Source organism: Melitaea cinxia, chromosome 2 (assembly GCF_905220565.1).
Source record: "Melitaea cinxia chromosome 2, ilMelCinx1.1, whole genome shotgun sequence".
Lineage (NCBI taxonomy): Eukaryota > Metazoa > Arthropoda > Insecta > Lepidoptera > Nymphalidae > Melitaea > Melitaea cinxia.
Window position 1 is genome coordinate 19,692,159 of NC_059395.1, and position 27,447 is coordinate 19,719,605.

Consider the following 27,447-nt stretch of genomic DNA (forward strand, 5'->3'; position numbering starts at 1 on the left):
TATGTGTGTTTAATATTATATATATGTGTGTGTGTGTAAATGTGTATATAAAAGTAGACGAAAGGATTGTATGAGAGACATTTATTAAACAAATTTATCTACGCAATTTAACTGCCATAAACCTTACCATAGACAGTTCAATAAACATTTGTAATAACTCCGTGTAACTACTCAATTTGATTATATAACGATGTCGAGAGAAATGCTTAGACCGAAGTTGCGGTCTCGGTGTGCGTTTACGGACGCACGGCTAACCGTTAGGTTATTTAATATATATATAAATAAAAACAAATTGTTGGATATGTTACTAAAAGCAAAACTCGAGAACGACTAAGCCAATTTGCTAAATCAATTCGACTAATTCTTCTTTTTTTTAAGTATTCTAATACTCTTGAAAAGGTTCCTATTTAAAAAAAAAATACGAAAATTGTGCATAATATTTGAAAATTTAAGACAACTAACGGGAATTTAAATTTATGCGTTTCACAGTTCATAATACAGGACAACGTCTGCTAGGTCAGCTAGTCTATACCTAAGCCATAAATAAAAATGAGTTGCCGGCATAAAATTCGAGGATGAATGCACTACTACTATACGGTAATTTTTTTTTAAGTTTCCAGACAGACACTGTATTGCTGTAGAACGTTACAGAATTTTTTTAAAAAAGCATTAAAAAAAATTCGAAAATTTAAAATAATAATAACGGTTATTTGAACGTTACGCGTTCAACAGTTCGGAAGACAGAACGTGTCTCAGGTCAACTAGTATTTAAATATTGACTGCTTTATATCAATTACCTTATGATTGACCGTGATGAAATGCTACACGAGGTTGTTGAGGTCGAAAAATATTTTGAGGGTTATGTAGGCAGTCGATAAAATGAAATATCTTCATTCAAGTACGATATTTTTATTTGAATTTGATGTTTAAAAATAATATCAAATAAAGTTAAAAATAAAAGTATTCTAAATAATGAAAGTTTTGGGATTAAGTTTCGAATTAATGAAAAAAAAAATTCAAATATTGTTTTCTAATGTTTACGCGAATTTCGCTCATTGTAATGAAACAACTTTTTCTGATTTTATTGCGATTCACTAAGTTTTTTAAATGCCTCAGTCCTCCCGTAACCATGGTTGCTGTAAGGTATCCGAAACATCGGGCATTTAAAAAATTTAATAAACCGCGATAAAATCAGAAAAAGTTGTTTCATTACGATTTCAAAGTTCGAAGTCAATTTTGATTCGAAATTTTTAAAAAAGTCTTCTATCTATGCTTAATAATATAGAGCTGAATAGTTATACTTTATTAAACGTTATTTACAGTATCTGTATATAAAAAAGTATATATGTATTTATGACAAACTTTTGTATTTTCTACTGGAGGCAGTTAAGTATAACGCGTTCATTTATTATTCTTTTTAATCAATGCACATCACGCGAATCACACTTCATATTTCATAGTTTAAATTAATCTTTTTTTTTTTGTACATCTCTATTTTTTATGTCTCTTAGGGAAAGAATTACTACAACCTTTTATATAATTTCAGACTTAACTACAACACGTATGTTCGTTGGTTTATTATTATGTATAATAACTTTTAATATATATTATTATTATATGTGATCGTGATACAACGTGATAACATGGCCTCTTGACGGCACACGGCGACCTTACGCGAGGTTGCGAGGGTTGACGAACAATATTCTTTGATACTAATATTTTGCCAAGAGAAGCTTGGAGTACTTTTTGGGTAAATAATTGTTAACACTTAACGGTTAAGTCTAAAATAGTTTTGTTTTGCAAAGGAGCCATGGAAGAACTGTGACGTTTCCAATACGCAGAACTTATTAAAGATATTTAAATATATATATAACACTAAGTCTACATTATTACTTATACTGTAATATCAAAAATACATCAAATAACATACAATAATATCAAATAGAAGAAAAAATATTCTAACATAAGTAGGCTTCAAAATAATTTGTTAATCATAATTTTTAAATATGCAATATCTTTTAATTCATTATTCTTTTTTGTTTTTTTTTCTTTATTCAGAAATTACAGACATATGTATGATCTTATCGAGGTCCAAACGTGCAGAAACCCAGAATCTACAGAAGCCTTTAAATACTCAGTTCATCGTGCCGGTGTACACAATGTAAAATTAAATTGAAAAACACACCTTTCATATAATGTCCTCCCACGACTGAAATCTATTAAATAATTAACAGATTTATCAATGAGCACTTGTGCGGAAGTAATTAAATGCCCTTTACGAAATATTCTGCTGCAATGCTATTCTGTGACCTCAGCGTGACCTTACTGCAACCTTACCGAAGGCTCGGCAGAACTTTCGCAACTTCACACCGTCGCACTGTGGACTTCTGAAATGACGACGTGTTACGGAACATAGGTCAAATATTGCTAAGCCCCACGGCCGTTTTGATGGTCTTTTAGTTTGGTGATTTATAGGAGCAGGCCAATGGGCTTTAGCAGTAAAGGTCGAGTCTATTAAGATGTTATATAACGTTTATGTCTATAAATAAAAATGTTTCCTCAAATGTGTATTCATTGAACACAATCACGAGGTTTTGTTAAGCATGAATTTTTTTTTATATTTTTTTTTTTGTTTCGATGTTTTTCAAGTTTACGTAAAAAAGTTTCGTAGTAATTTAACAATATTCGATATTTTCTTAGCGTAATATTAGGACGTCTAAACTATTTAGGTGATTTATTGTTAATTTTTTATCTTATATTTTGATTTAAAACATAATTTTGAAACAGCAAAAAAAAAACAAGTACAAATGTCTTAAGTCGTATTATGCAACTTGAATGTACTATTTGACAGTTCATTTTCAAATTTACAGTGATAATATATTTTTTTCTTCAAATTAAATAATAAAAATCTTCATTAAGTAAGGTTCAAAAGCACTTTGAATCATCCCTCTACAAATTACTATCAATATTTAATTAGTCATTTAGGTAAGGCTTTAGATTAAGAACCGTCGAATTATCTAAGCTCAAAATTTGACCGTTTATCGGCATAATTTCGTTACAAAAAAAACCGTAACCTATCTAACTTCAAAATGACGGTTCTTAATCTAAAGACTAGCCATTATCTGCTATCGATTAGGAATGTAAGAGAGTAACCTGAGAGTAACCATCAAAATACTTAATTGTTGTTGTGTACTATTTTAAAAGTCTCCAATATTTTACGTAATCTTTATAATTTCAGACATATTTCCTGCCTGAAAGCCAGCTTCAAGGCATATCACGAGCCTAAAGTCTGCTGTGTTAGCTTATGACAGTGCAAACACAATAACGGTGATGTCAAAGAATCATCCGTTGCTTTCCGCTGGCGAACAATACGATAATATATCATTGCTATTTTAGTACGATTTATGATTCAACCTGTAACATCCCACTGCTGGGCATAAGCTGCTTTTTTCATACAGGAGAAGTATTTCTATTTAAGTAATTTCATTAAATGCAATTAAGCAAAAAATTATTAATTTGGAGTATGTAAATTTATTCTGAAAAATAATTATTAACAAGAGTCATATTAGGTATTTAAAAAAAAACTATAAATACGTTTAACGATAGGCTGTTTGTTACTCCAGAAATATATGACCGTTTGTGAAGAAACAAACTCGGGACACATCAGGTAACGTCATTCAAAGCGCGCGCTAAATGGTGCCGTTTGAGCAGAATACAAGTTTAATTAATGTTTTAAATTTGACTTTCGAAAATAATTCAAATATTTTCAAGCTTATTTTTTTTAACATTATAAATATGTAAACGATGAATTTGAGACAAAATACTAATTGTGTTTGCTGGCAAACGAAAAAAAACGACTTCAACTACATCGAAAATCATCAAAATCGGTACACCCAGTAAAAAGTTATGCGGATTTTCGAGGGTTTCCCTCGATTTCTCTGGAATCTCATCATCAGATCCTAGTTTCCTTATCATGTTACTATACTAAGAATATTCCAACAAAACAAAAATATCAAACTCGGTTCATAAACGACGAAGTTGTCCCCAAATATACATTAAAAAATATATATATTTATACGGTCGAATTGAGTAAGCTCATACTTTTTTGAAATCGGTCAAAAAAGGCATGCGTAGTCCCAATTGGTTTAGAACCCTTGTTTAGTTGTAAATACACGTTACTATTCTGTAGTGTGTAGTTAATTTATTCGAAATATATAACCTCAGGGCTCAGCGATCCAAGACTTTCTCCGCAGAACGTTCATTGTCTCAGCACCACGACGCCACGTGACTGTGTGCTATATTTTGATACGTACATTATCAGACCCTTCCAGTTTTATAGAGAAAGTTCTGCTAACCTTGTCCTAGGGAGTTTTTAATATACCACAATACCATGAAAGCAATTGTCGAAATAGCTTTATATCCATATCGAATTAACATTGTTTAATAAAACTTGTTTGAACTTGATGCTATTAGTGGGGGGTATCGGTATCTACCAGTCGTGATTGTTTATTCAAACTAAAATATTTAAAGTTTACTTCTGAGCCAGCTAAGCAAGAATCTGGAAAAGTAGTACCCTTCTGTAGTAGTTGTGTAGTTGTTATTGTTCTGTAGTAAGTGCTATTAAGTAGTGTTGTGTTCCTGTGGTGAGTAAGGTGACCAGAACTTTTGGGAGGATTGGGGGTAGGGTCCATAACTCATTTGCGATGCTTCTGGTGTTGCAGACGTCTATAAGTTTCGGTAGTCGCTTATCATCACGTGAGCCGAACGCTTGTTTGCCGACCTAGTTCTAAAAAAAAGGTAATAATTAATCATATCAGCAGTCCTGTAAATTACTAGATGTTGAAGGTTGCAGATTCATTTTCCACAGTCTGTACAAATACTGTTTCTATTCCGGATATATATTCTTATGTTTCTCACTAAAGTATCACGACGAGAACGTAAAGGCGTCCATACCGGACGTGATCATAAACATCTAACAATGATAGTGGTTAGTCTCAGTAGAGACATTAGTAGGTCTAGTCACAGTAGAGCAGCATGATGTATTCAGCTTAACCACACAATAAACGGCCCCTACTAGGACTTACTCCTATGTCCGGGGTTCGGGACCACGCACAACACACAAGCACAAACACCCAGATCACAAATGTTTGCCATATACGGGGATCGAACCCGCAACCGCTAATAACAGCAACCACAACAAGTGTAAGCCGTACTGGCTTGGGACCATTGTGCCAACGCGTCGTCAAATTGAGAAAGGTGACCTTTGTTAGCCATGCAAAATCCAGTAAGACCACATGTTTAATAGCGATAAGATATTTGCCTCCCTTTTTAGAAAAAACCTCACAATTACTCCACATAAATTATATATCATTTTATAGATAATAGATATAGATAGCTTGCTCTACCGGTATCCACAACTAAGAAATTTGTTGTTGCTTTTGTTTTGGTCAATTAATTAATTATTAAAATTATATATATGACGGCTTTAATTTTGAAAAACCGTCAACATGATTGACGGTCGGTAAATTTTTTGTTAAATATCAAATCGACTTACGTATAAATACTTTTTTTGTAATTTTGTAAAGTAATAATTATTATACTTATTTAGTGCGAATTATTCGCACGGGTATAGCTACTATTATATATTACAAAAGTAATAATATTTTACGACTTACTTATCTCAGATTCTTCAAAGTTTTGAAGGTTAAGAACATATCTAGGTCATATGAGAGATAACAAATATAATGAGCGCGGAAGCTCGGAAAAAGGGAGATAAAATAGGCCAAGGGTTGATTTATTGATTACACTTTACGTGCGTTATTTTAAGACGTTTCGTGAAAATCGGGTTTTTGCACATTCTACTGTTTTATTATTATTATGTAAAATATACATTTTTTTATTTTATCGAAAAAATATATAAAAAATCTAGGAAATAGTGCTTTTAACATCTAGACAAACAAACAATCAGAACTCTATTACTTTGATACAGTTAGCATTGTTGTTTCAACCAAATTTAACCTTGAATTTGAATTCATATATATTTCGTCATAGATAATTTTATATATCAAAAATTTATATTAAATTTACGTTTGTATATAATTTTAATTGTTAATAAATATATTTCCAGTTTGAAAAATCCAAATTATGCCCACATTGCATCGAAGGTGATATATTATCTTTGGCATTTAATTAAAAATGGCAACACAATACAAAGTCACTGACGTAGATTGGCGGGAAAAGAACTAACCTTGAGTGACGCGCTTCCCGCACCGCGACCTCGCTGGCGGCCGCCACCGATCGGCAATCGTCGGCGGGCGTCGGCAAAAAGGACCTCGATTGGCTCGTATGAGTTTCGGGTAGAGCCGGTAAGTGTCGACCAGAGACGACAAGCATCGGCGAGATTTGTCAATGGTGGAAATGTATCGGGAAACTTCGGTCGCATTCGTAATCTGTATAAGACATGTTAGTTAAACCAAAGTAGCGCTTTTATTTTTAAAAGTAAATACCTACATAATTGAACAGATGTTTAAAATATTGTTGCGAAAAATTATTAATTTATTTGTCCTGTATACATTTGAGATCGCTTTGCAATTAACTAAATATTTTTCTAAAAAAAATATTAAATAGCTCAGTCAAACCACTGCGAGAAGAATATAGAACAACGTATTCTTATATATGTTATGATTGTTAGTTATGATTGTTAATTATGATTCTCCTCCGAAACGGCTAGACCGATTTTTATGAATTTTGTGTGCATATCGGGCAGGTCTGAGAATCGATTTTTCGTACCCCTAAGTTATACGGGGGGGGGGGGGGGGTTAAGGTGGTTAATAACTTAAATGGCAAAACAACGTTTGCTGGCTCAGCTAGTAATATTATAGAGTTATGAGGTCAATAGTACAAGCAGTAATACAAATAATTTTCAAAAAAAAGTACAAAAAAAAAAATATTCTGACGCCGTATACTTTTACAATGAAATTTCGTCGGCGTATATATGTTTGTAGAATTAAAACCACCAATAGAAATGTTATAGATATAATTCTTCTTTTACATTTACAGCATGCGCTCCAGACAAATTCATTACAATACAATAGACCTGTTTATAGTAACTATATGGAATGGTAAAATCATGTTGACAAAATATATGCAGTATTAAAATTGAAATTGTTTATCAAAGTTGTGCTCTACATGCTCTCAAACATGCGATGCGGAGACATACATGGGACTACTAGCTCACTGAAGTCAGAAAGATTCTTGTTTAAATACAATGTGTGTCACTAGTATAGAAGTAGTGCTTAGTGTAGTCACATTTTTTTTTAATACAAAAGTATATGGCGTAGTCCTCTTTCTCCATGTAGGAGAAGGATAGGAGCTTAAATTTAACTTTCTCAAGTAATGTTGTATTAGTGGGGTGGGTAAGGTGGCTGGAAAGAAGGTGGTACAGGCTACGGTACTCGCTTACTATCAGCCGTTGTGTATTTTTTAGGATTCCGCACCCAAAGGGTAAAAATGGGAGCCTATTACTAAGACTTCGCTGTCTGTCCGTCCGTCCGTCCATCCGTCCGTCCGTCTGTCTGTCACCAGGCTGTATTTCAAGAACCGCGATAGTTAGGCAGTTGAAATATTCACAAATTGTGTATTTCTGTTGCCGCTATAACAACAAACACTAAACAAAATAAAATTAAAAATTAAGGGGAGGTTCCCATGTGGCGACATCTATCGCGCGAAATACGAACGACTACAAACTACGTAATTAGAGACGTAATTACTGACGTATGCTACATCGCGCTATCAGAGTTTTCAAAGTGATTAAGTATATATACAAGATCCCGACAACAACCGTTGGGGCGCTGTAGCCCGCCAGACACAACTTCCGTCTGGTCGGAGGATCCTCCCTTTTCTTCACCCCTAAACTGGTGACCCCGACGTGATCCAAAACTATACCATCATCCAAAACTGGTGACCCCGAGCATGAACATCAGCACAGCCTTCGCAAGCTACGTCATTGTGACGTCATCATCACTTGACCTCGAGCATGAACATCAGCGCAACCTTCATCGTCATCATCACTTCCTCAAGCTTTCGAGCAGCGAGTAGCATCCAGCATCTACGACTTCAGCCAGCCAGCATTTACGGCTACTACGGGTATCCTGACCACCAGCATGCAGCGGACGCGCATTCCTGGTCATCGCCCACAGCCTTCTCAGCGACTTTGGCACAGCACACTGCACTTCGGCCGGTCAGTAAGCAGAGACGCACTTCTCTCCTGGTCGACGCAGCAGCAGCCACTACGCAGCACTGCACCACTCCGACTCACTGGAGCATATGCAGAATCACCGCAGACAGTTCCGACTCACCGTGAACTATGCGGCATCTGGTTCCGACTCACTGGAACTTTCCACTAGCCCGGCAAGCATCACAAGATGAATGGACGACTTAACCTGCTATCGACCTCCGGTCTCGGAGGGGAGTGATGTGGCGACATCTATCGCGCGAAATACGAACGACTACAAACTACGTAATTAGAGACGTAATTACTGACGTATGCTACATCGCGCTATCAGAGTTTTCAAAGTGATTAAGTATATATACAAGATCCCGACAACAACCGTTGGGGCGCTGCAGCCCGCCAGACACAACTTCCGTCTGGTCGGAGGATCCTCCCTTTTCTTCACCCCTAAACTGGTGACCCCGACGTGATCCAAAACTATACCATCATCCAAAACCCATACAACAAACGCGAATTTTGTGCTTATTTTTGGTCGTTATCAATAAATGGTAACAGGTAGGCACTTGAAATATTCACAATATACTTAATTGTATATTTACTTTAATAGTAAATAATAATATTATAATAAAAAAAAATTTGGGGTGGGCTCTCATACAACAAAAGTGATTATTTTGCTGCTTTTTGCCCGATATTAAAATCAGCACCAGGTAAACGCTTGAAATATTCACGAAATATTTAGTTTTTTTTAACAATTAAATATTTTACAGAATATTTCCCTTATATAATAATTATAATAAGAATATTCCCTTCGTACGCGAGTCCGACTCGCACTTGGCCGAATTTTTATTTATTTCCGTACGCTTGTTTGCAACCTTTGAAATATAAAAAATAAACAGCAATATTATAACAGATAATATATACATATACTTGATAATATTCTGTGAATTACTATCAAGACGCAATTAACCATGTAGAAAACTATTCTGTAGATTACGTATTGATAAAATTGAATAACAAAAGATTATTCGCTGATAATTATTTAACACTACAGTCGTAGATAAATAATCTGGTTTTCACTAACTAACTGAAACCTAAAGTTATGAAACGGACCCTAAAAACTAAGGTAATTACTTATTTTTTACTTTGTTTTGACAGTTATTCCTGGGCAAGCAGTTGTATTGGATTTCGAAATATTTCAGAACATTTGTTTTTCAATGACTATGACTAGCACGTTGGCGCAATTTGTAGTGGCCCTGCTTTCTGTGCCGTGGATTGCGGGTTCGATTCCAGCCGGAGTCTGGGTGTAATATTTGTATTTATATATTTATATATATATATTATTTATATCTATATTTATAAAAAAAATATAGCTATAACAGTCGGCTGTTACCTGTAACACAAGCATTAAGTTGTTTACCATAGGAACAGACGACCGTGTCTGTATGTTAAAAAAAAGTTAGAACTCAACCCAACAATAGATTATATTAAAAATTAATAATAAATAAATAATTAATTCATACAAATGAACGATAAAAAAAATAATTACCATCTACAAATACATATTAATATGTTCCTATAATATGAACGATATGTTATGTTACAGCTGACTAATTATTACACAATTTTAATATAATTTCGGACAATACATAAAATCCAAGGCAAAAACTGCTGGTAAAAAACTTGGTATCCTCAATAAAATCAGGCAGTACTTCACACCGGAACAGCTTCTTACTCTGTACCAAGTACAAGTTCGATCTTGTATGGAGCACTGCAGCCACTTATGAGATGGCTCTGCCAAGTACCAGCTGCTACTTTGGATTTTGTGGATCGACACGCCAGAAGAAGCATCGGTGACGAATCGCTGGTTAACTCTAGACTTCAAAGTCTGGAACACCGGCGCAAGCAAAGATATAATTTGGAGAGTGTGCTGAAGAACTATACAATTTGGTTCCATCATCACCTTTTTACCACCGTACCGCAAAGCGTCGCATGAGTCTGCACCTCTACGTGGTTGAAATCCTACGATCTCACACTAAGCGCTTTGCTTTCTCGTTCTCTTAATACGCACCGCAAAAATTTGGAATGCCCTTCCGACTGCCGTTTTTCCAACTAATTATAACTTGGGTATCTTCAAATCAAAACTGAATAGGCATTGTCTAGGCAAGCGCGCATCATCTTAGGCTGCATCTTCACTTACTAATCAGGTGATATTGCAGTCAAGCGGTAGTCTGTATATAAAATAATTGTGTTTGCTCGCAAACGAAAAAAAAAAAACCGACTTCAATTACACCGACAAGTAATACAACGTAGATCGACGAAACAATAGTCAAGCAACTACGAGTTATCAAAGATTACTCAAAAATTAATTATCAAATCTCGATAAAATTTATATGTGACCACATGATAAACATCAGCTTTCGATTAAATTAAAAATTATCAAAATCGGTACACCCAGTAAAAAGTTATTACGGATTTTCGAGAGTTTCCCTCGATTTCTCTGGGATTCCATCATCAGATCCTGGTTTCCTTATCACGGTACCAAACTAGGAATATTCCCTTTCCAACAAAAAAAGAATTATCAAAATCGGTACATCCAGTAGAAAGTTATGCGGTATAATACAACGTAGGTCGACGAAAAAAGCGTCAAGTAAAAACGCATTATTAGATATAACTCGAAAAGTAGTTGTTAGATCTCAAATAAATTTAAATGGGACCAATTGGCACACACCACCTTTCGATTAAAACAAAATTTGTCGAAATCGGTCTACCCGGTCAAAAGATCTGATGTAACATACATAAAAAAAAGAAAAAAAAAATACAGTCGAATTGAAAACCTCCTCCTTTTATGGAAGTCGGTTAAAAATACTAGCTAGCTTACCCAGCAAACGTTGTTTTGCCATATATACTATTAAACCCCTTAATTCGTCCCTCCTTGTAACTTCGGGGTATGAAAAATAGTTGTTGGCCGATTCTCAGACCTACCCGATATGTACATAAAACTAACATTGTGATTTGTGACACTCGAATTTTATATATAAGAATATAATACCTTCCATGTAGAGATTTACAATTGTTTGAAACGTAATTAATAAATATAGAGGAAATTACTTATCCTTCATAGAACAAAGCAGATTATTAAATATTTACTGTACAAATAGAATATAATTAATTTAACTAAATTCACAAAACTTATCAAAATAACAATAACAACGGAAAAGGAACTGTAAGCTCGTGGATAAGTAAAGCAATTTATGAGAAGGAAGTTACGCGAGGAAGACTTTGCGAATTCCGAATTGTAAGCAAAATTTTACACAAACAATAAAAGATACATACAAACACAAAGATAAAACACAATATGTTGTTAAACGTTACTGTATGTATTAAATAAGTTTTTTTTCCGTATTTTTCTTTTCGATTACCGATTCTTCTCTGCAAAATCTACATTACGAATAAGTGCTCTTGGGGCCTATTTGAATAAAGTTGTTTTTGATTTCGATTTTTATTATTGTCACATTAAAGCGGAAAAACACTTGTGACGGGTTATTGACCTCCTGTAGGATGAAACTAGCTAAGAGGAAATACGAAGGCAATTTTTCTTAAGTTTACAGCTTAAGATAGATTATAAACCTCATCATCATCATGACTTCAGCCTATCGCAGTCCACTGCTGGATATAGGCCTTCACAAGTTCGCGCCAAAAATGGCGTGAACTCATGTGTGATGCCCATAGTCACCACGCTGGGCAGGCGGGTTGGTGACCGCAGGGCTGGCTTTGTCGCGCCGAAGACGCTGCTACGCGTTATTTTTATTGATTATAAGCCTCGTGGCATGAAAAAAATATGGAGGGTAAAACTATATGAAACAACAACGATGAGATACCCTGAGGATGACGTTTTACCTTCTTCTCGTCTCTTGCGATAAAGATGAATATATTTAGGAGTTATTATAGGAAATTATCACAGAAGTTAAATCCAGTCGCATTTCAAAGCTGATATGACATGTACAGTTTTTTCTACGTTCTTCTTTTGTATATACCTATATGTCATAAGTTGGAAAATTGGTTCAGTTGTTTCGGAATTGGTCGTTAATATACATATGTGATATTCGAGTTCAAATAAGTCTGAAAGTATTCTTCCTTTATAAACATTATCAATTTCAGCGTGAGCGAAGCCGCGGGCAACTGCTAGTATACATATATAGATTTGTTGCTTATAAGGTAGGCCAAGAAATATATAACGTGGCCACAACCAAACGTGGACGTAACCAGAGTAGGACAAGATGGGGTATTGCCCCACCTTGACTTTTGAAGCTAATGACAGACTGTTAGAATTGTAATTTAAATTTTAGATAATCCAAAACATCCCCAAGCTATTATTGAAATAGTGTAGTTAGTGAAAGTGAAAAAATGATGCTTTCAAGTTGTTTTGTGTTTGAGTTAAATAATAATAGGTATTTACTAAAAGGGCCCAAATAGAACTTAGTATTGCGTAATCCGTTATTATTCCGGTTTTTCGAGCTATATCTATAGAACTGAAATGTAACACTTGAAGTTTTTACACAATATGTATACTATTTAAAACAAATTTAAAATTCGTACAAAAAATAGTATAAGATATTTATTAAGTATTCAATATTTTATTTAAGAACGTCCCTCTCTCACTCCTGCATAGTCCCTTTATACGCAAGTTCAGGTCGAACTTGCCAAACCCTTGTATGCATCGTTTACTAAGTGTTTATTGATGTTAAAATATTAATAATATAATTATTAATTATCAATATAATAAATATTAATTACGTCGATTTAACTGTAGTCACGACTGGCTAGCCATAAAATAATTTTTATAATATCAATTTAAAAAAAATTAAAATAATATTTGACACAGTATTTAATGAATATAAATGCAAAAATATAAGAATAAATAAAACATATTGTTCAGAATTATTGTACAGATAATTAAAAATAATTCAATGTTCATAATTCTTAGAAAACGCACGTACCTACTGGCAGTTTATTAGCAAATAGCATTCAAAAAAAAAAAAAAACACAAAAATATTATCCCAGCAGTTAGCCGAAAGGACACTGCCTCAATACCCAGTTGACCTGATTCCTAAAATTCAGGGTTCCATGATAAGTTACTCGCATCTCGGTACGGAGGCGGGCGGCAGTTCAGTGACTTGACGGCCGTCGAGCGGGCTGAACGTGTGTGTGCAGTGACACAGTGTTACGTGCTGGATGATTAATTTACGGAGATTTTTGTGTTTGTGGACACGGAATTTATAACGTTTGGATTGCATTTTGGATGGTGGTAAGTTTTATTTTTAATTCTCACACAATTTTATACGTTTGTCAAAAATGTGTTGCAATATTGACACGTTTTGTCACATGTTTCATTTATTTGTTTTTGATTTTGTTTTACAACAAATAATTGTGATTGTTTTGTTTTTAAATTTTTTAATACTTATTATAATTTCAAATGTAGGTGATGAAATTATTTATATTTAATTTATAAACATTACTCTTAAGTTTGATAAATGTGTAGAGATGGTTAATAATTTTATGTTACAAAAATTTAATGCTACATTTTAGGAATTATATTTATTCATTATTTTATATATTGGGAAGCGTTTGAAGAATAGGTATTTAAATATAAAAAAAGTTAAAGTGAAATCCCAAAATAAATTAATAAAACTTTTGAAAATATTATTGTAGAGTTTTTTTTTTTTGTTTTGTTTTCACACAAAACCAAAATGAAAAACTATTTAATACATGTAACGAAACGAAGATATGTGTTAAGTTATAAACATTAAATTAAACAACAATTAGGTTTATAGATTGATAATGAAGACATTTTAATATTAAATTGACTGACCTTGTAGTTTGAGTTACGTCGCAGAATTGCTTTTTTTAACCTGAATTCTGAAATAATATAAATATAATATAGAAAATTAAAAATGAGATATTGTTTCATTAAAGTGGAATTTTATAATATTATTGTAAAATTATATCTGCCAACGCGCCGTGGAGCAGCGGGGTTGATTAAGCTCTGACCCTTCTCCCAGATGGAGGAAGAGGCCTATGCCCAGCTGTGGGATTTTACAGGGTAAATTAATTAAACATTGTTTTAACTATATCTAGAGTTTTTTTGATAATAATTGAGATTAATTGTTTTTATTTCTCTTGTTATTGATATAATGCTTGGACGTATTCTTGTAAATAGACAAAGTCCGGGTTCACGCTATCATATCAATGCGTACAATTGGGGACGAATTTTATTTATGGAGTTTTTTATGTAAATAGAACAAAAATTTATTTGTCTTATAATTTTTAAATTAAATGTAACGCTTCTTATTAGATTTATGAATCTGAAGTAGTTTTTACCAATTGTTAAATTACTTTCATTACATAGATCATATCCCTCAAGACCATCAAAATACCATATATCGTGGGCTAAATACCCTTAAGTCCTTCAGGGTTTTGTTATTTAAATGACACTATCTTTTGTGCAACTATGAGTTTTTGTTATCAAAACGAAATGTAAGTCTTTCTTGTTATCAAACGTTTTTTTTTCATTAAAGTTTTGTGATAACACTTAAATTATTCATTAGTTGCTCTATAAATAAAATAATATTACCCACAGTTAACGCTATTGCTTAAAAACATTAGAACCAACATTTTTATTCATTGTTTTACAGATATATTTACGTAAACACTACCTTTTTTTAATCTAATTTATAATTCAACGAAAGACAGAAATAGTACTATTAAGACCGAAACAATTACAATTTTAATAATATAAGAGCTATAAAGTTTATTGATGTTTTATTTATACTAGAATATTGTGGCATAATTAATTTCAATATTTACACACTTTAAGACACGTACAATGTGATGTTTACTTTTGTGTCACATTATCAAATGAAATCGAAATGAAATATTAATATTCAAAAACTCTTTCGAATCATCCGTTTATAAAGTATGTATAAGTATTTAAATCATTAATTATATTTAACGTGCTACCACTAGACTTTGGAATTTAGATTCTACTAAGAAGAGCAGACAATAACCTAAGACTCAAGTAGAAACAGAATAATTGTAGTTCAAATATTAATAATACTAATGCTATATTGGTATAATATATGCTGTGTGGTTACGGCAATGAAGAATATAGCCACCCCCTCTCTTCCCGTGGGTGTCGTAAGAGGCGACTAAGGGATAACACAGTTCCACTACCACCTTGGAACTTAAAAAGCCGACCGATGGCGGGATATCCATCCAACTACTGGCAATGAAATACACAGGACGTAGACGGGCAGCAGCGTCTTCGGTGCGACAAAGCCAGCCCTGTGGTCACCAACCCGCCTGCCCAGCGTGGTGACTATGGGTAACACACATGAGTTCACACCATTTTTGGCGTGAACTTGTGGAGGCCTGTGTCCAGCAGTGGACTGTGATAGGCTAAAATGATGATGATGATTGGTATAGTAATTAAAAAATATATTAACGGAAGAATTCCTATTGATAATCTCAACACGACTGTCAGAAGAAACATCAAGATCTTACGATCGAAGACCTTTGAGTTATTTGTAGGTAAAAATTATAATGAAAAATGGATTTTGTATGTAATGTAATACAATTGCATAGTAATAAATGCATGGTCTATGATATGCAATGTTTAATGCAAATTAGGGTTGGCAACTTTACAATATTTAATCATAACTGTGTTACCAACTAAATAATTAAATGATGGTTTGTTTTGAATATTTTCGTGCAAAATCATTCATAGCGTTTTTGACGAATTTCTTTAAAGGAGTACTTTTACAAAATATTCAGGTATGTATACATTAAAAGATTCTTATAATTATTGGTGGAATTACATATCCCACGCACAAATTTTTCACAATTTTCAGTTAACTCCTATATTCCATATGAATAGATTCATACTCTACTATGCACTACATATCATAATCTCAATCCGAATCCATTGTTTCCATCATTTATTTCATTCGATCTATTTAATACACGTTTGTCTATACATTTTTATTATTAATAAGGTTTTTGTTTAAGTTTTTAAGATATTTAACCATGTTCTTTAGTAACATATATTGTGCCATTTCTATTCCCTAATGCAGAAATCACGGAAGAAACAAATCCTAAGGGAAGATAACGAGTGCACTTATCAGACAATAAATGGCCTTGCCCTTATCATGTCGAACAAACAACTGTAATACTTCGTCCTTATCTAGATACGTTGATATTACGCGTGATAGAGAGAGACAACGGCATATAAATTTGTTACGCTTGAAACAATTGTAGTTCGTATTTGAATAATGGATGTATCTACTGAAATAATCTGAGTACTATTATAAATGCGAAAGTTAGCATGGATGTTTGTCACTCGATCAGTTAATAACCGTGAAACTAATTTGCATGAAATTTGGCATATAAGAAGGTTATATTCTGGAATATCGTAAGTGATCTTTCAAAAATGTGTAATCCCCATGGGGTAGGTTAGTTTTAGTCTCTTACCCAAATGATTGGATAGTTTTTTACAGTTGTAGTTTAGGGGTTAGAGAATAACATGGGTAATTTTCTGTTACAATAAAGGTACGGTTCGTTTCAGTATATCGTTGAGTATTGTATCCCACAAATGATAATATAAAAATTTCTACGTAATAACGTGAGTAAAAGCTGGTAGTTATAATTTATTTGTTTGTTATTACTGTAGTCTTAATGTGATACAGTTCTAAAACGTGTTATGTATAAAATAAACATCAAAGTTTCATAACTCGAGAGGAGAAAGCATGTTTACCGCACTCTTCGTGTTGCGGCTCTTTCACGTGATTCGCTATTGAAAAGTTCTTATGGAATTTTAACGAATTTCGACGACTTAATTTTAACATGTCATCTGTCGTGCTTAATAATAATAGCATTATAAATTTACTTTTCATTACAATATAATAAATTTTTTAAATAGAAACCTTTAACGTAAAATAATAAAAAAAAAATTGCGAGAATGGTACAGAAAATTAAAAGATAAGATTTGAACTATGTAAAATCCTGTCATGTGTGCCTGTATTTTTTTTTGTTACACTTCATCCGGGAGGATCGAAATTGCCACACCTTATAACCTGGCTACTTTTTTTTAAATTAAAGTAGTTTTACTCTGTTGATTCTAATGGTAAAGATAATGTTCCTTTTTTTTTGAGGAGTTAAGTCGAATTCTTGTGGAGCTCTGCTCTATACAGTTCTGTACTGTAATACTTAATCGTAAAAGTACAAGTTTGCTAAAATAGAAGCAGTTATAGGTTATGACGGTAAAAAGTAGTAATGATAGTTAATAGATTCAAAATTGGACGCGTTAGTGCAGTGTTCAGCAACTGGCTAATATACTAAGGGCCTATGGCAAATGCTTGAATAGAACATATATCGTCAAAGCAAATAATTTGTCTATAGCTACATATATAAACTAAAATTTTGACGAGATTATGATGATGCTTTCGCAACTTATCACTTCCTTGCTTTGCTGCTCTCCACTTGTTGAGTGTTAATGGCCTATATGAGTTAATAGAACATTACAGAAGTAATAAATAAATAAATTAATTCATAGTTATATAGATGAGCGTTACCGATTACAAACAAACAAAAACTACTCTACATAGTATTAGTGAAAATTATTGAAAATAAAATATTTCATACCGCTTTTAAGGATGAAATTACATCAACATTTTTTTTTTAAATTAAGGTCGACTTCAAGCGAATTTGACATTGCTTTGTTTGACATTGCTATTAATTTTTCAATTGAGAAATTAATTATTACACATGTACTTGTTTAACGCTCGCTTCGAGAGTCCGACTTGTGGTTCTTTTCGTAGAGTCATCAATTATTGATAGATTTCATTGTAACCAACGCTATTCATATAACGATGATTTGTCAAAATGTTACTTTCACTTATTCTGTTTTTTTTTTACTATTTTTATCTTTTAACATGTATCTCGAATTTGTGATTAGGTTACAAGCACATGTAATATTCATGTGTTTGTGATGTGTATACGATGTTTATTGTGTAACACATTCGTATTATTCAATATGTAACTCATTTTTTTTTTGTTTTTATCTTTTTATTCACCTAAAGATATAACATTCCGAACATTTTCCATACAAACATAAATTAATAATTGTTAGTACGATTTGTTTGTTTGTCGAGGGCCAGTAGTATCTTTTTTCAATAAATTATATACAGTACTTAAAATAGCCGCAGCGTTCACATTTGATTTTTAATTAATTGATACCATAGTCACCATAAATATTACGTTTTAACCGTCAATTAAATACTTTGACATTCAGATAAATATTACTACATTATTTATATAATTCAAAAATATACTTTCACTCTAAGAACTACTCAATTCATAACGCGAAAGTTTAAGGTTTCTTTTAATTCAAATTTACAGAGAAACTAGAACCAAGTTTATTAGATAAGGGAATAGGAATATAATATAATAATTTATTCTGTTTTGAGACATTATTTTTAGTTATCTATATAAATGAAATGATAGAGGTCAGCTTTTGTTTTTTTTTATTTCTCACACATTTGACCTTTTGTAAAAAAGTATTAATACATCTTTATTTATTATAAAGACTTCCAAAAATTTTTTTAAACATATTTAAAAAAAGAATAATTTTTTGAGGTGTTCAGTGATGAGTGTTTTTTTAAACAATATTTTAAGCAAAGCAGATGTGAGGTTTTAATGTGACTTTTCTGTGGTACTAAAAATAGTAACAAGAATTCTTTATTTCCTAATTAGTGAAATGTCTATACGCAAAGAGTTGTTATATATTAAACTAAAAAAAGACGGTATACGCTGACTTTTGTACTTAATAAAATAAAATCTATTAATTTCTTCTGTTTTAAACATAGTTCTAAAATTGAATCGACATACTTTAGGCCCTTTAGGGGGCCTTAACTAACAATTAGTACACACATATATTTTACTAAATGTTTAATAACTAAGTAATGTATTAACAATTGTTTAAGTTTCTTGTCGAGTTTTCTTAGCTGAATCAAATTTCTACAAATGTGGTATTTTCAGACTAATTATAGATTAAGGTGAAGTTTTGATTTCGATTTCATTTGATATAATCTGAAAAATAAGAATAGCCATGATCAGATAGAGCACGACAACACAGAGTCGCTTCTGTGCGCACGCGCAGTGAAAGTCAACGTGGAACGTCACTATTACGTGTCCAAGCGTCTAGTTAATTTAACTGAGTGAGAAATAGCTATTGTTATTAACAAAATTTCTAAATGTTCTAATGTGGTAAATTATTAATGTTAGACTGTATTTCGTATACTAGGCTATATTACATAATGTAGAGTTATGTTAAGACGTACATCCAGTTTATATTATTAGTATCATAGAGTTCTACTGTAAATACGTAAAGTTTACCTTATTCTAATAATTGACAATGTATAGCGATATGTTATTAAATAATTAAAATAAGCATATATAAATATATTATTAATGTGTCCGATAGAGCTCTACTTTTTTATCTAGAAATGACTTCTGCCCAGTTGTGGGACGTAGTGGGTAGGGTGCCGGTTGCAGATAGGTAACCTACCCGGTTGACTTTTGAGCAGCGCAAACAGAGAAACTTATGGCATACTGACAGCATCGTAACCTACGCTAATATTAAAGTAATTATGCAAATTATTAACACTTGCTTATGCATAATTGTTTAAGTGGAAAATTTTATACATTTAACATATTATGAAAGTTCTTGATCGACGTTTTAGATTCTTTATTGTTATTATTATAAATGTATTATACACACACTCACACATACACATATGTGCACAACAGTATGTAAGAACATTGTTTTCTTTACATGAACACAGAGGTATTTTAAACTAACAATAAGCCCTACGAGCATGATATAAGCATTTAAATTACTGCTCTATCTAATAATCATCATCATCATCATTTCAGCCTATAGCAGTCCACTGTTGGACATAGGCCTCGATAAGTTCGCACCAAAAATGGCGTGAACTCATGTGTGTTGCCCATAGTCATCACGCTGGGCAGACGGGCTTGTGACCGCAGGGCTGGCTTTGTCGCACCGAAGACGCCCGTCTTCGGCCTGTGTATTTCCAGCCAGCAGTTGGATGGTTATACGGTTTTTAAGTTTCAAGGTGGTAGTGGAACTATGTTAACCATTAGTCGCCTCTTACGACACCCACGGGAAGAGAGGGGTACGACACCCACGGGAAGAGAGGGGTACGACACCCACGGGAAGAGAGGGGGTGGCTATATTCTTTACGGCCGTAAACACGCAGGACATCTAGTAAATCAACTTTTAATTGAATAATATTATAATTACAATTTTAGTATCTTTCTATAGGTTTTTTTATGAGTATAATCATATAAACTTTAGTATACGAAGAGAGATATGAAAAATTTGAAGTATACCATTGTTCTAAAATCATAGTCTTATATATTCTTATATATAAAATTTTCGTGTCACAATGTTAGTTACAATACTCCTCCGAAAAGGCTGGACCGATTGTTATGAAATTTTGTGTGCATATCGGGTAGGTTTGTGAATTGGCCAACATCTATTTTTCGTACCACGAAGTTATAAGGGGAAGGGTATTAAGGGGATTAATAACATATATAGCAAAACAACATTTGCGGGGTCAGCTAGTAATAAACAAAAAATTCGAACCAATTAAAAAAAATCAAAATGGCGGCGCCATACATTTTCAATCAAGGATAAATGAACTCGCGTGTAAGACGGGAAATACTTTTAGTATTTTTATTTATTAAAATAAATAAAGCCCACGTTAAAGAAATAAATAAATCGGACAGTCCTAATTCTAATCTAACGGCGTCAAGGTTTGCGAATTTTTCTCCAATATATAATCCTTGACACGAATGCCGTGATGCGCTGTTACGCACTCGCGCGAAAAACTCAACAGATAACACACGACGCTAGTGTTGTAACGTACTATTTTTATTTTTTTACGGTTATTGTTTACGATTATTATGCATGATGTTTCGTTTTTTTTTTTGCTTAATTACTATCTTAGAAACCATTTACTGGCTTTAAATCAAACAGCTTAAAATCATTTGTAGTTATTGATATTTTCAATATATGATTTCTCCTAACATAATAAAGAAGGAATGCGTTTTTCTAATAGACTGTTTTTAATTACATAACCCTCTTAAATAAAATAACATAGGCTATATAAGATCATGTTATGATAGTCACGTCAATACTACTGAAACTTAAAGTTATTTAATATTGTTAATAAGTAAAACTAACGTGCGTCAAACAAGTGATTACCAAAACCTTGTCAATAACAATTTATTGCGTTACAATATGAAGGTCGAATGTAATATATTTTTTAACGACTCTGTGTCTCATATTTTATTAGTAACATTACTTTAAAGTATTTCAAAAACTCTTGTTACGTTATTATTTGAAAAATAGTAGTAGTTTTGGATAAGAAAAAAGGCTTAAAACAGGTAAAAACAGTATAACGACAACACAGAAATGTTAAAAACCGTCAAAAAATTGTATGGGGTTCCCTCAAAGGGTTAAAAAATCGAGCTATTCAACGTCCATTTCTTTAATAGCATACCATAAATTGTAATAAATCTTTATTCTTGCTTCCTATTGCATCAAGAACAATGCTTAAAACGACCTTTCCTTTTTATTGCACCCTTTCAACAAAAGATAAGGAAGTGCTTCAAAAAATTTTAAATTTTTTTTAAGTAATAAAAACTCTTTTTAATGTTTAAGCTTAATAAAACATTTTTAATCCTTGAAACTTAAGAAAAAGAAACAGGTCATATTAGAACTAAGTTCCTATAATCCTATGCGAAAACATTATTAGTATCAATCGGAACTATTCGGATGTTCTCGATCCTACAATAACAATCCAATTTAGTTTGATCTATCCCCCGTCCCCCAAACTTCACCGCTTCGTAACCAAAGGTGGGTGCGATAATACTATCTCAGAGGTCGCGATACGCTGGTCTCATCGGTTAACCTTGGCCTACTTTGATACCACCCGCGCCTTCCCTCTGATGTATCGACTTCCTACTTGAGTCTCGCCAATACTATTACTAGTTTGTCTTTCGATTTGGCGGCAAAACCGGCGACCAATAACATTCCAGAGTTCCAGACTAATTTTTTTTGTGTGCATATTAAAATGGCGCCTAACAATGTGTCATCGGAGCGAGCAGATGATTTTTTTTATTTAACTTGTCAATAAGTCATAATTGAATTTAATTTATATTATCTTAACTTTGAATTGTATTTATAAAAATATATGTGTATAACTGTACTATCTAAAACAAATATGTCTGCCTGTTTGTTTGTTCCGTATTCACCGAAGTTTCTTGTACAAAATACACATAGGTTGTGATTCTCCCACTTCTTTTCCTGGACATAAAATCTATTTCTTTATTTAATATATTATTTGTTGCACATTTGAAATAACATTAAGTGAAACAACAACATTCTAACTTTAAAAAAAAAGTCTAAAGGCGATCGTATCACTAATAGTGATGTCTTACAGACCACCCCTATCTAGTGAAGGTTTCATTTTGGTAAACCTTCTAGAACAAGAGTTTTTACTCCATAAACAGTATCAATGAAATCTTAACTAAGTCGTTTCGTAAACATGTATGTATAGGCAAAGTTGCGGGTATCAGCTAGTACGAAATGCCATTTCTGAGTCAAATCTATTTGTCTCTTTCTAACATACCTATATTGTTCCGTACCCATTTGTTTTTGTTGGAGTCTATTCATATATTAATTAAACTGGTAATGAAAAAAAAATAGTTTTAAACACCCATGACCCAGTTTTAAATTATCTGAATAATAGTATTGCCGCATTTTTATTTATTGTACTTATTAAAAGTTTGCATGATAAATTGATATAAAACATTTTTGTTAATATTTTTTTTTGTTATATAACATTTTCTATGTGTCTATTGACAATTACAAGAGTGGAAAAATAAAATCTTTATTTAGCTGAATAAACAATATTTCAGTAGCATTGTTATAAATTTCCTGTAATGCAAATATTTAAGTCGCAGTGTTTCTTGTTACATAGGTAACTAAATACCTATATAATGTTGTTCCAAACATTTGATAAATTTTAAACGAAAGGTACACACGTTTGTGTTACCTAATATAATTGCAATTGAAATATCAATTATCCTTGAAATTTATTATCTGTTACTTTTGTTTTTTTTTTTCACAAGGGTTAAATTATTTATTTGCATGATAATTTTTAGGCTGTGACACAGAAAAAAAAAAACGAGGAATTCACTTAATAACAGTTTTAATTAAAGGGAAAACTGTGTGTAATTCCCATTATAGCGTTACGAGCACATACGACCTTATCCTACTACCACACGTAAAGCAGCCTTGATCTCTAGCTATTACTGAAAAATGCTGCATTTAAAACACCCAACTTATTGTCTTGCACTGCTGTATATAAATATAAACTGTTACAAACCCTATATTCGTATAAATAAAGCTTATATCAGTTTAATTCGTAATTTTGTGGACCTTGACGACTGGCCTTGCCTCTATCTGGCGTCCGCTCTTTCCGCCTTCGCCGAATCAATTTAAACATTATTATTTTTATTAACACGTTTTATAAAATATACACTTCTTATTTCTATTTATAATTGGTTATTGTATTATACTTTGTTGATTATCTAATCGGTATATTGACAAAAAAAAAAAATAGAGGAAAGAGTATGGTATAAAGTACTGGCTGAATGCAAAACGTGAATTTGTATGTGTGTGTGAGAGCTTTGTTTTATATATAAATTGTAAAAAAATTATTAACGAATCTATGACCCACATCCAAAAATACACATAAACGAGGGGCGTCGAAAATTCGTGGACGAAACGATCGTGCGCGCAGTTCGCACACACGCTCGTAATCGACGAATGTGTGTCATGATCAGTGGGTTAAGTTCACAAATTGATCCGAGGGCCGCGAACAGGTATCGGGCTGAAGGTCTCGCGTAAGGCTACGGACACACGAGTCACTGTTACGACTTATTATCTACGAGTATACTTGTACTAGCGTTGTGTGAATAGATATTTTTTTTGTTTGCTGTAGTACTGAATCAATTGTATTAAAACTTTAAATAAAATAAAAGCAACACTGACCAGAATTATATAGGCTTAAGAATTAAAAAAGTACTTAGTAAGTTGTCTGTATATTGTTTTTTTATCAATGGACAAGTACAAAAACTATCGGGCTGATTTTAAAAATTACTTCACCAAGAGAATCTTACGTTATCACTGAGTGACAGAGGCTATATTTTAATGGAAGAAAAAAGAATAGCAAAAAACGTATTATCCACGTAGGAGAAGCCACAACGTAAGTTTGTATGAAATAAGTAATACAAAGAAAAATTATTTCACGTCGAAATTATATTGGTTATAATTTAAGTATTGTATTTAAGGTTGGATTGAATTTCAATGAATTTGTAATTACGTTGTGTAAGGTTTCTGATAATTGTTTGACCACATTGTGATTATAATATCAAATCACGTCCTACATTAATCTATTATTTTGTTTTAGTACTTAATGTATATTTATGGCTGTGCAAGACAATTTTTCGGAATCTCTTTTATTACTTAAATGTACAAATCTATATCTATATGTCTTCATGTTATTAAAATAACTGTCAGTGTATGTACTTTTATTTGTTTTCGGTACTATGTATCATTCTTAGATACAATATCCATAACATATATATTTTTGTAGATGTTAAAATTTAAAATGTCAAAAAAACCGTCTCGTTCTTAAGGATGGATCCTTTATAATTATACAATATGACTTGTTGACATTTTAAGATTAATCTCTTATGACATAATTGCAATACCGCAGTCGCGTCTGTCCATTTTGGATTAATTTTAGAATATTTTATCTGTATTCTGCCTAACTTGGGATCTAATCGAATGAAGAGGGTTTCTTTTGACGTTACTGGACCATAGATCAAGTAAAAAAAGGTAGATAACGCACCTAGAACAAAAAACTGAAGCCACTTTTTTAAAGATGTGTGAGTGAGTGAAGTGTTGACACCTTTTAAAAAAAGTCCCTAAAATTTTTATTAAACAATTTAATATAGGTAAAATGGGTATGTGAAAATAAAAACCTGTTTATAGTTTTAAATAAATTTACTTAAAATAAAACAAAAAATCGGTAGAATAATAAAAAAAATATATTCGTAAGATAATCGTATGAATAGACACTTCCTATCCCCTCTGTTTATCTCTTTTCAGTTTGCAGTCGGTTTTTTTTAACTATTTTTCTTAAACCTAGAATCCTTTATGTTGTATAAGATTTTTAAATTTTTGTCGCTTAGAACTCAGAGTCATCGTCATTGTTTGCATTTTACTAATATGATGTAGTCTTATGTTCAAATATTTTTCAATCACTAATCGTATTAAATTGACTTTATGCGCATGGCCAGCATAATCGTGGTCATTTTCTCAGTCTTACAGCCGCTACCCATTCACCTCTTATTAAAATATTCGTTGGAAACCTAAAACCATGAAATTTGATAGTAAAATATGGGTACCTAGTTTACTCAAAAATTGTAAAAAGTTAAAACATAAAACAAACGAGTTAATAATTCATAAATATATTTTGATTTTTTTATTTTCAATTTATGTAACATAAAATAACACGAGAAAAAAAAAACAATAACTATGTCTACTTTTTACTTAATTATTTTTCTGATTGCGTACAATTTACTTACCCACATTTTGGGGTATTGAAAAAAAGAACTACTGGCAACACTCCCGTGGTACGTCATTTCGTGACATTGAAATTCCAAGTTCCGAATAACCTCAATATTATTTTGGAATAACAATAAATTTAAAGTTTTATATGTACTTACGTGTGAAACGATATTCCTTCAGATTTTTTGTTTACTTTGGTATTGTTTTTGCACCATTTAATCACACAAGACGGCATTTTATAAGCAAAGTTACTGTATGAAGCCTCGTGACATACTAACGAAAATGAGCGTAGTTTGATGCATATGTGTGCGTGAGCGCGTGTATTTACTTGAAGGAGCCGAGTTTTGTGGCTTCACTAACAACAAAGGCCGCGCATTATCTACTTTTTTTTGCTATATCTATGTACTGGACACGTAAGTAACAAATTGTCTTAATACAAAAGCAACAGATTCTCAAAGGTATTTATAGAATATTCTAGAAAACTTTAGAATTATCAAATCGAATATTATCTTGATTGATTAATTGTGTTTACATTTCAAAAATATTGATTTCTGTTAGTGTAGGATAAAATTTTCAGAAAAATAAATTAAAAAAAGCCATTTTAAATAAAATATATTTTTAAATTAATTTATTATAATTAACAATTACGTTAATAATAGCTTTAACCTTGCTTAAGTGCTTGACTTCAAAAAAAGAGGAGGTTATCTATTCGACTGTATTTTTCTTTTTTGTGTGTGTTACCTTACCACGTCTTATTGGCTGAAAGGTGATGACTGTCATGTGGTCCCATTTAAATTTAATCGAGATATGACAAGTAATATTTGAGTGATCGCTAATAAAGTGCATATACTTGACCATTTTATTATCTACCTTCGTTGTATTACGAAGTATTACAACGAAGTATTAGTCCATGTAATTTAAGTCGTTTTTTTTTTTCGTTTGCAACACAATTATTATATTTTTAACAGGCCTAAAAATAATTGTTGGATTCCAATTCGACTGTATTTTTTTTATATTAGTGTTAATTTTAGTATATATTTAAAGAAATACTCAAAAGATATATAATTTTATAAATAGAACTATAAAGAAGCGAAATCAAACGTTTTAAAAATATACGGTTATACGAGAAAAAGTCTTAAAGTAAAATAAGACAATTGAGTTTTTGTAACAACGCAATACCACTTATGACGTAAGTTGATGTTAGGTATTTTAATTTAATACTAAAAATAAATTTTATGAGTCTTTCCTAGACCGGTTTTTTAGACTACTTATTACTTTGCACCGAGAAATATATTTTACATTATCTACTAAATTACGCGTCCAAATTGAATGCTTTAAAAGACAAAGTTTATCTTTGTAAAATTGCCTTGGTGATGAAGTGTTTATATTCCGTAAGGATTCATATGCCTAGCTAATAAAAATGCAATAAAAA